The sequence below is a fragment of the Arachis duranensis genome, chromosome 3 (genome assembly GCF_000817695.3).
Source record: "Arachis duranensis cultivar V14167 chromosome 3, aradu.V14167.gnm2.J7QH, whole genome shotgun sequence".
Lineage (NCBI taxonomy): Eukaryota > Viridiplantae > Streptophyta > Magnoliopsida > Fabales > Fabaceae > Arachis > Arachis duranensis.
In genome coordinates this window covers 9,167,795-9,178,849 of record NC_029774.3, presented here as the reverse complement: position 1 = coordinate 9,178,849, position 11,055 = coordinate 9,167,795, and positions in this window count along the sequence as shown.

The window sequence follows — 11,055 nt, the reverse complement described above, 5'->3', positions numbered from 1 at the left end:
AAACCTCGGGTCGTTCTCCCTAGGAATTGTAATGAAGTGTCTTGTTATTGGTTGTGAGTTATTTTGGGGTTTTGATATGAAACATGAAAGATAAATGGCAAAAAGTAAACTAATGGCTAAAAAGATCTTGGCAAGGGTTGGTGGTCAAGGATCTCTATCCTAATCACTAACCACAATATGAGAATTGGCAAGGATTAATCTCATTAAATCATCCTCTAACTAGTAGTAAAGGAAAGTCAAATGAGCTATATCAATCCTAGTCCATAAGTCCTAACTCTCCACTAATTTAATTAGTGAGAACTAGAGTCAATGGCTCCCAATCATCAATCAATTGGACATTAGTAACTCAAGAGGTCCTAAGTTACCTTTCCAAGCCAAGAGTATAAAATTCTACTCTAAAATCCAACCAAGCATTTCCTCAAACACTTGGAAGGCATAAAAGGAAAACATAGTAAATCAACAACAAGAACAAAATCTAACAACAATTATTGAAAGAAATTAACACACAAATCAAAAGGAACAAAATTATTATGATTTACCTTGAATTGAATTGAAAGAAAAAGGAAGAAACAAAAGTAGATCTACACCAAAACACAAGAACAACATAAAGGAAGTTACAACAAAAGAATAGAGGAAGATGAATGTAACAACAAAGAATTGAAAGGTAGAAGTAGAAGAAAGCAAAGATTAAAACCTAGATCTAAGAACTAATCCTAATTCTAATCCTAATTCTAGAGAGAAGTGAGAGCTTCTCTCTCTAGAAACTAGTTCTAACTAATCCTAATGAGTGTGTAATGATTGGAATCCCCTTTGCTCTTCAATCCTTGGCTTTAAATAGCATCTTTGGCGCCAAAGTTGGTTGCAATTGGGCCCCACAACCCTTTAGAATTCGTTGGCCACGTTTTCATTAAAAAATCATAAAACAGCACCGACGCGTACGCGCACAGCACGCGTACGCGTCCATGGGGTGATTCGCAGGTGCGCGCGAGCGCCAAGTGCGCGCGCGCGTCCATGGGCAAGTTCAACTTCTTTGACTTTTCATGATTTCTCCACTTTGCATACTTTCCTCTTCACTCCTTTGATCCATTCCTAGCCTTTTCAATCTGAAATCACTAACAAACATATCAAGGCATCTAGTGGAATCAAAGGTGAATTGAATTTAGCTAATTTAAGGTCTAGAAAGCATGTTTTCACATCTAAGCACAAATTAGGAGACAATCACAAAACTATTCTATTTCATTAAATAAATGTGGGTAAAAGGTCATAAAATCCCCTAAAATCAATACAAGATAAACCGTACAAATGGGGTTTGGCATTGAGCCGGGATCTGGGTGTGTAGAATGATGGATCAGAACGTAGGTGATGATCTTATGGAGGGAAAGGCTTTGCCAGAAAGTCGTCGGTTGATTGGCGGGTGAAGCCACCTGTAAAAACACTCCGATACATAAATCAGTATCTATACGATGAAGCAGTTGTTTTTAGGGTAACAATAGCATACCAAAAGAGAGTGCTAAGTCCCTTTCCCTTATCCTCATTCATCCGAGTGAGCCTCCCACCTCCTTAGGGTCCAGTCCCTTTTTCAGCTTTGGCCAGCTATCAAGTCCCTTCCGAAAAAAGTTCGTGCCTTGTATCCATACGCCTGCTCGTACGAAATGGGACGAGCGTCCGTTTGTTGGACCGTGTGTGAATTACGTTGAGTTGGGCCATAACAGAAACTGATATACAAAAATAAAGTACGTACAACATGAAAATTATTGAGTATGACTATTTAAGATTTGTTTTAATTTAATATTTAATAAAAAATTATGTGTATATTAAAATTTAATCACTGTATTATGTATATGTATATATATATATGTGCGTCTGTGTTGTTGTCGTTGAGTTAAAAAGTAAATAAATAATATTTTTTGGGATGACAATATTACTTGGACTATGAATAAATAGTCCAAATTATTAGTGTTGTTTAATATTTGTCTTAATTTAAATTTAATAAGTAATAAGGGCTTTTTTATTCAAATATGTATAAGAAAATTATTAATACCCAAAATGCGCGTGGATAAAAAATTGGAACAAAATACGCATGGCCATCTCAGATGCAGCACACACAAAATAGAATTGCACTCCATTATAAGAAAGGCGCACACGAAATAGATGAATTGCTTTGACTGCGCACTTGACATCCCATTCCCGGTGAGGCAGACACGAAATGGGTTACTTCAAGGTTATCAGCCGCGAATTGGAGGACCTCAAGGTTGGCAGACGCAAATTGGTCCAACTCACTAGCGGCGATAACGAAATGGCCCATTCCTTGTCTGGCACACACAAAATGACATTTTGGCAGTAATAGCAATAAGTTCTAGTCGTCACAGTTTTCGTACGAGCATACAATGGGTGGTTTGGGTGGCAATGGTTTGTAAGGTTGTGCCTGGATCAATATAAAAAGGGTGAAGGAGGAGGGGACCAATTTGCCGGGTAGTGAATATAGGAGAGAAAAATTGTGGTGAAATTTTGTTTGGTGTGGTAAAAAAAATGTATTGTGATAAAAAATTTTCTATAAAAATGAGTAGCAGTAGAATCAACGTTGAAGAAAATCTTAATAGGTTGGATGAGTTTTACATTCTTACACATTTATATCAAAATGTATAAATTTAGGGTGTTATATATGTGAATAGTTTTGTCGTTTAGTAGTCTTGTTAGTAGTAATTTTATTATTATTTTATCTTTTTTGCATTATTTTGAATAATTGTGTTTTGGTCATTTTCTATTTCAATCGACACATGTGCTTATTCTGCATGGCACACTAGTTGACGTTTTCACGTCAGATCAGCCAGATCCAAGCATGGAGATCAGGCGGCAGATACTTGATTTTTGTATATAAAGCGTTTTGAATACAACAACTCATTGATAAGCGTCCTTGTGGAAAGATGGCATCCTGAAACCCACATGATTCATCTCCCATAGGGTGAGTGTATTATTACTCTAGAGGACGTCACAATGCAATTGGGGTTACCAGTTGACGGTGAGCCTGTGAGCGGCACTCTGAGGTCTTAGAGTAAGTTCCACCAAAGGGATATTTGGCAATGGTGTGAAGAACTCCTCGGTGAAGTTCCTGGCATGTCGGGACAACGAAGTTTAACATAAAATTGAAATGGCTCAAAAGTCGACTCCAACAGATGCCGCTTGACTCTCCAGAGGATGGCGTCATATGGTATGTACGTTGTTATATTCTGTATTTATTGGGTGGCGTTCTACTACCGGACAAGGCAAACAACACTGTCCACGTCCGTTATCTTTCGCTTTTGGCCAACTATGACGCCATTAGTACATATGATTGGGGCAGTGCCGTTCTCTGTTGGTTATATAGAGCCATGTGCTTAGCAACAGATTATAACGTGGAGGGTATGGCTGGCTGTCATACGTTGCTAATGTCATGGATATACTACAGGCTTTTTTTCTGGGCACCAGACATGACGAGTCTGTATACGTTGCCGTTAGCTACAAGGTAATATATTATATGACATATCATGTGTAGTTATGGTTCCGTCAACTGAAACCAGTGACTTGCAGTGCTTGAATGCTTCAACACATGATGGAAATGACCAGAATACCTGATGAAATATGACACTATCACAGTCCAACGTGTTTTTGACGTAGTACGATCGGGTTTCTAGGTCAACAATTGTACCTAACACGAGTACAATTAGTTATTAAAACAGAGTAACGAATGCAAACAACAACAAAAATTCCATAATGTGACATGTATTTTATACCTGGAATGAAAGTTTGCAGCGTGTCAAAATATCTCTGCAGTTGATTGTATGAGTCATCCCAGTCTCCAAAGATTCTGGCAATTGACTTTTGCTTCGCTAGCCAAACCTTCTTGTAAGACACCTTGTATCCGTATGCTGACTCGACAAAACCCTGCAACACCTTGATGCAAATGGTCGCATCTGCCTGAACCATGGGAAATATATGCTGGCATGTGACATTACTATCAAGTTGAGCATGATCTTGCAACGTCGCAGTTGCCAAACAATTGTGAGGCCCTTGGTATTTTATGATTTTCCAAAATTTTGAAGCCCTGGTCTTCGCAACCCTTACCTTCCAAAGACATTGGTCATCAAACTATTTGCATCGACATACATACTGAGTTTGATCTGACTCTACCATATTGTATTCTGCACTTCTACGTATGTTGTAGTTTTTAACAGCAAGCATTGTTGTTTCTCTATTCAGGAACTTCAAGCCAATCTCTAGCTCCATTTCACTGGTGAAAGCATAGTTGCTCGGTATGTTTTCTGCAGTAGTCGAGTTCATTGCACCAAGACTCAGTGCAAGATAGTGGCCTGGAGTGCTACTGGAAACACCGCCTACCCCCATCACACTTACCGATTCGGCCCGAGTTGGGGGAACCCTTTCGCCATAAATCGATTGGGTTTTAGGAACAACTTCTGCTTTCTCACTGTATCATCATCAATCTCATCTTCATCAGACGTGTTTGCCAATCCGTCAGCAGTACTTTCTCGGGATGCAACACGGGTGGTGAGGGAGGGACGTCCATGAGAATTTTTTGTACTTTGTTCTGGCGTCACAAAGGTGTTAAAAGTGGGACTACGAGCCTACCAATCTCCAGAAAGAGAATGGCTTTAGGCGTACCGAAATTTTGAATTTTCTCCACGTTTTTCGAACTAGATGAGCTACCACCGACATCTTAAAGCTTAACACAAAGTTCCATGGAATAGATGCTAGTAATGCTCCGATGATAAGAAAACATCATCGAAACATACTGGTTGGATTTAATCTGCATTTTCTGATACGCAAATGAACTGGCTAACGCAATTGGCATCTTGTAAGCCAAGTTACTGATCTTCTTTTTTCCAACCAATCCAATATTCATCAGAATAAGATTTTTCAGCTGTTGCAAAGATGTTTGCGGAGGAATCATTATCCAAAGTGGATTATCACACATAAATGTTACATCCTTATATGTATGAGAAATTTTTCCATTCAAATATACGATCACATATATATGTTCAGATGCCATTTTTACAACAAAAATTGATGATATCAAGATTTATGATAATGGGTTTCACAGAGAGAAAGAGAGAGTAGAAGAAGAGCAAATTGGAGTTGTGGCATCAGTTCCGGTGGAGCAGGGTTTATATAGTCTAATTTTGGTTCCATTTCGTGTGCTGTACACACTAAGTTGGCTCATTTCGTTTGTGGTACACCAGAATCTTGTGCCCATTTCGTGTGTGTCCCACCTGAAATCACCATTTCGTGTCCAACATCCCCAACTTGAAAGGAGTCCTGACACGTTCCATTTCTTGTCTGCCCTGCCTACGTTCGATGCTCCATTTTGTGTACACCTTTCTTAAAATAGAGTGCAATTCTAGTTTGTAGGTGCTATCCTAAGATAATCATGTACATTTTATTCCAATTTCTATCCATGTGCATTTTAAGAATTAATTATTTTCTTATACATATTTAAATAAAAAAATTAAGTAATAAGCCCAAATTTAAACCTTGGACAAATTGTCCTTCAAAGAAAAGGATAAGAAATTTGCTTATATTGAAAAACAAAAGCTGCAAACTTATTGACAAAGTATAAAAAAATGATAACATTCTTATATTAACGATTGGGATAAAAATAAAAGACATAAAATAGTATCATATCAGCACACTAGACAAAAATAATATAAACAAGGACAATTTTGCAATTCGTTTGAATTCATATAATTCACTTGGTTAAGCTTGTTGGTTTTGGTGAACTTGATTTGAGTTCACTAGATTTAGTCGGTTTGGTTTGAATTCACAGGGAATGACAATTGGTTTGAGATTTCTGGTTTTGGTGAACTTGGTTTTAATTCACTAGAATTATTGGTATCTATAATCTGATTTGGTTATAATGAAAATTCTATTATTTGTGATGGATATTACTAGATATAATTTTCATTGTATTTGAAAATTAAATTAAAATATATAGTTGTCTCATCTTCTCTATTATTTTTCTATGCTATTTTGTTTATGAGCGTTATAAGGCACTTGAAAATCTTTTGCATTATTCTGTTTTTGCATTATGGATCAAAAGGGGTAAAAAGTATTAAGTTATTTTGATTCAATTCCCTCTTCAGAGTCTAAGAATTATTAATTAGTATTTAAAATCTATAAACACTAACATAGAGATGAGACACGACACGAAACATGTGGACACATGAATTTTAAATTTTTACAAGTTACGGAAACACAACATATATATAAAATATAAAATATTTTTTAGATAAATTGTAATAATATTTTAATATTTAAATTTTAATTATTTAACTATTTTTAATATTTTTAATTATATAAAATATTTAAAATATTTTTTATTTTAATAAATAATATATACTATTTCTAAACTCATTTTAAAAATATATATTAATAATAGAATTGTGCATGCTGACATGTTATAATATTTAGATATAATAAAAAATGTCCAAACATTTTTTTTTATTAAAACATGATTGAATATCAAAAACAAACTTATCAAATAAATATCAATAAGTATTATATCTAAAATATATCGCAAATATAACAACTCACTGAAGTATCCAACATAATCAAATTTAACAGTCTAGCTAGAAAAAAGATCCATAGCCAACATAGTGACCTACACACTAACCAAAGGATAGTCCAACCACAAACCTAAGCTTTTTTGAATGGAAACGTCTATCCATATTAGAAGTAAAGAATGGGATCTTTGTTTAGATAAAAAAAAAAAAAGCGCTTATTTATGACCAATTAGCAATAGATTTGTTATTGATGATGGTGATAAATTTGAGACTTCATTGCGATTAAAACGTGAGATATCTTTTAATTTGTTAGTGATGCAATTGCATTAATATTGTGAGTGATTGATTATTGATTATTGACTAGTAATTAACAAGACTTCTTAACCACAGTCTCATTAAAAATAGTTTTAGATTAATGATAAATTATTACAAATTTTATTAATAATTTTTAAATATTAACTTTATATTTGCTATAAAATGCGACATATTGCTATAGGATTTAGTATTCTATTTTATCTATAAAATTCACTTCAATTTAACGATAATGTAGTTACAATAAAATTTGTCGTTAATTCTTGACAACTTTTTAATCTATTACTTTTACGAATTTAGACCATCATTTTTCCCTCATTACTTTTATGATGTGAAATTAACAAAGAAAGCATGGGTCTAACTAATTCCTCACAAATTTTTTTTTTTTTTTAGAAAACTAACAAGAGTTTTGTGACTATTTTTATGATTAGCTAATTAATCGACCAACATCTAGCCGTATATCCCAAGGGGAATGATCTTTTCAATTGTTAAAAAAAATTAAGAGTGTAAAATGTGATTTTTAATTTTTTATTATTCTTTTTTTATATTTATTTTTTGTCATACTTATAAAATTAATGGTAAGAGATCACACTTTATTTTCTTAATTGTTAAAAAAAATTAAGAGGATGTATTTGCCGTTATGAGAGGTCATTTTCTCCTTGTGTATAGTATAAATTAAAAATGGAATCAATAGTGTAGAAGTAAAAACTTAGCTTGGTGACGGGTCGGACTAATATCTATCAATTGATTCAATTCACTCTTTAAGACTCTAATTTTGTTCCCATTCAAAAAGTTGCAACAAGAAGTGGTCTAAACTCAATGTCGTTTTCAACAATAACTGTACAAGGCTAATTATCAAGGTTGTCAAATTTTAACACGTTACACTATTTGCTTTCTTAAATCCCTCAACATCCTCTAGAAAGAATATGAGAATCTAACCACTTATAGACAAGTACTCAAGTGTATTTCACCATGAGTCAATTCACCTATAATATCATTGCTTACTTTCATCTTGTTATTTTTCAAGTCATGCTAATTAAAGAACAATAACAATCAATTTAAAAAAAAAAAATCCAAAAGTTAAAAAATTATAAATATAAAATTTATATTGGCTGATTTCCATTGTTTTTTCAAATTTATCCTTATTTTCAATTTTTATCATTTTAATTTATGTGATTTGATGCACGTGTAAAATGACAGTGCATAAAAATTAATTACATATATATTCAAAAATTGATGGACTTTTAGTTAAAGAATCTAAGTATCTCATGTGCGTTTATGGGGTTGCATCAATTGGCTTATGAGTTTTGTCACATTATGCATGAAGCTTATTTTGTCTCTCAACTTTGTGAGAACTATAATGTTGTTGGTTAGGTCTAAGTCCAACGAGACAAAGTATGTATGATGATGAGTTGAAACTTGAAACCAATGCTTAAGATTCAAAATTCAAAAGCATAGTGGTAGACACACACATACATATACCTTGGCTTTCACGTATCAAATTATTCCTAATCATTAGTGCAAGCGTGTAACATTGGAACATAGAACACAAATGTTTTGGCATCTACTCGGTTTCAACGTTCCACGTGTAATAAACTATAAGATAGACCCATATAATAATGGTCAAATGAATCATGTTTTCAATGATGCATGCATGTGCTATAATGCTATATACATTAAGCGGCTGAATAAATGAACAAGGACCAATTCAAACTTATTACCAAAACTATAAGTAGTAATGTATCCATCGCAAATAAATTAATGTAGTGTTGGATATATAATTTTTATAGATTATTTTTTTAAAAATAAAAAGATTGTAGATTGATAAAGTAAAAAATTAAATATTTAATTATATTTGAATTAAAATAATAGGACTTATACATAGTGTAAATTCAATGATAAATAGTTATTTATTTTATCATTTTATTTATTTGTTTACTATAGAAAATTTTATTTGTGTATCTCAATCAAACTGTTTAAATTTTTGAAATAAATAATTTTACTAAAATGGTAAAATGTGAAGTGTGTCTGATTTTATATGTGACAAAAAAGTGCTTTTAAAATTTAAAGGTAAATTCTATCGTACTGCTATTAAACTGGCTATGCTTTATGGTACAGATTGTTGAGTGACCAAAGGGGAGCACGAATGTAAGTTGAGTGTGGCAGAGATGAAGATGTTGAGATGGATGAGTGGTCATACGCGATTGGATAGAATTAGGAACGAATATATAAAAGAGAGTTAGAGTAGCACCTATTGTGGAAAAGATAGTAGAATCGCGTAGTTTGGACATGTAAAAAGAAGACCGATAGAGCATTCAAACATAATGATGGATGAGATGGAAGATGAACAATGGGTGAAAGGTAGAGGAAGACTTAAGAAGACCATCCATGAGGTGATCAAACAAGATCTATGTAAACGATCTCTTTATAGACATGATAGAGCTCAATGACGTCGTTTGATCCATATAACCGATCCCACTTAATGGGACAAAACTTTATTCTTGTTGTGCTAAAAAATTAGAACTTGGTTCTTCTCATTTCATATTAAGTATATAATTATTCATATATTTTTATTTAACAACTTAACTTTTAAAAATGTGTGATTTGATAACAAAATTTATAATTGAAGATTACCCGGATAATTCTTTTAAAGGTTTATTGTTGGCAACGAGTTGCTGCATGAGACAGAATTTAAACTTTTAATATTTATTTAAGCAGACGAGTGAGTTGACTGCTCAACTAATTCAATTTGGTTATAACAACTTTATTTTATTTCATTTTCCTCTTTTAAACTCTTTTGAGTCGGAGTACTCTATTTCAGCAGTTCTTCCCCGTTTTCTTTTTTGTAACTTTTTTTCAGACTTTTATTTTTCTTTTTGTTTGATATCCATACAATAAATTTGCTTTTCATGAGGTGCAGAATATCCCTTTATGAACCCAATTAAATTACAGGCCACATAAGAAGGTCCAAGAGGTAGTAGCACACTGGCTGGGTTGTGGGTTCCATATTATTATTGGGCCCATTTTACTTGTTTAATAAAATGAAACAAAACAATAATTTGGACCAAAAATGTAAATAGAAAACGTCTAGATAACCTAACAGTTTTTGGTCAATAATCCAATTTTCAGTTTTTCACTCTCTCTCATTCACAAAAATGAGGGAGAACAATAGAACATACTTGGTTAGTTGATTTTCTTGTGAAAATCAAGAAAGAACATACCAAGAGACCAATACCTCCTGTCATCTCTATCCCGATTTCCTACTAAACTCATCTCAATTGGGGATTCAAGGGACCTTATGACAAGAGCGTCATGGATGCCGATATGTTCTTTCTTTCCAATACTGGAACTTCTCATGAATCGGATCAGTTTCATTTCTGATAGGCAGGGTCCTCAAGAACGAGGCAAGCCTAGAGCATACGTGAAACTAGTAAGCAAAGATAAGCATATTGGAGACTCAAGATTTCAGAGAGAGAGAGAGATTTAGAGAGTATTCATGGTGAATATCTTACAATGGTTATATTGAAAGATCAAGTTCTGATTTTTACAATGGGAGAGCACTCTATATATAGAGGCTCTTGGGTAGTGGAGGATAAGAAAGAATCTTATCCATCATTACAACAGGACAAACAACTTTAAGCAAGCTATTTAAATACAGACACGTGGACTGCAATACTAAGAGATAAGAAGGAACCTTATCTCTGGTTACATCATGACAACTTTATCTCACATCACTCCTTTTTATGATTATAAAAGGACAAACTTACTTTATGTCACACCATATTTTACATGATTACAAAAGACAAAATACCATAATTACTTCTGGACATCATGATTGTTGCTGGGTCCCATTCTTCACGAACTGTATTTCGTAATGGGCTCATGTTCATCAATGTCATCCACAAGGTCATGTGGTCCTTCTGTGTATTGATCCTCAGTATCACCATCTTCAATCCCAGCATCCACATATGTTGGACTTGGCAGTAGTGGATAGACCCTTGATCCTGATTCTTCGTCTTCAATGCTTCCATAGCCATACGTGGCTTGATCTACAAGAGGAGAATTCCATGGGTGTTCATTCTGGTGAAGTGGCGGGGTAGGATAAGTCACAGATGAAGCAAGAAAGTTGGCTTGGAACTCGCTTAATTCTTCTTGTATAGTCCTGGAAGAGGAGGCTTCCTCTTCTGAT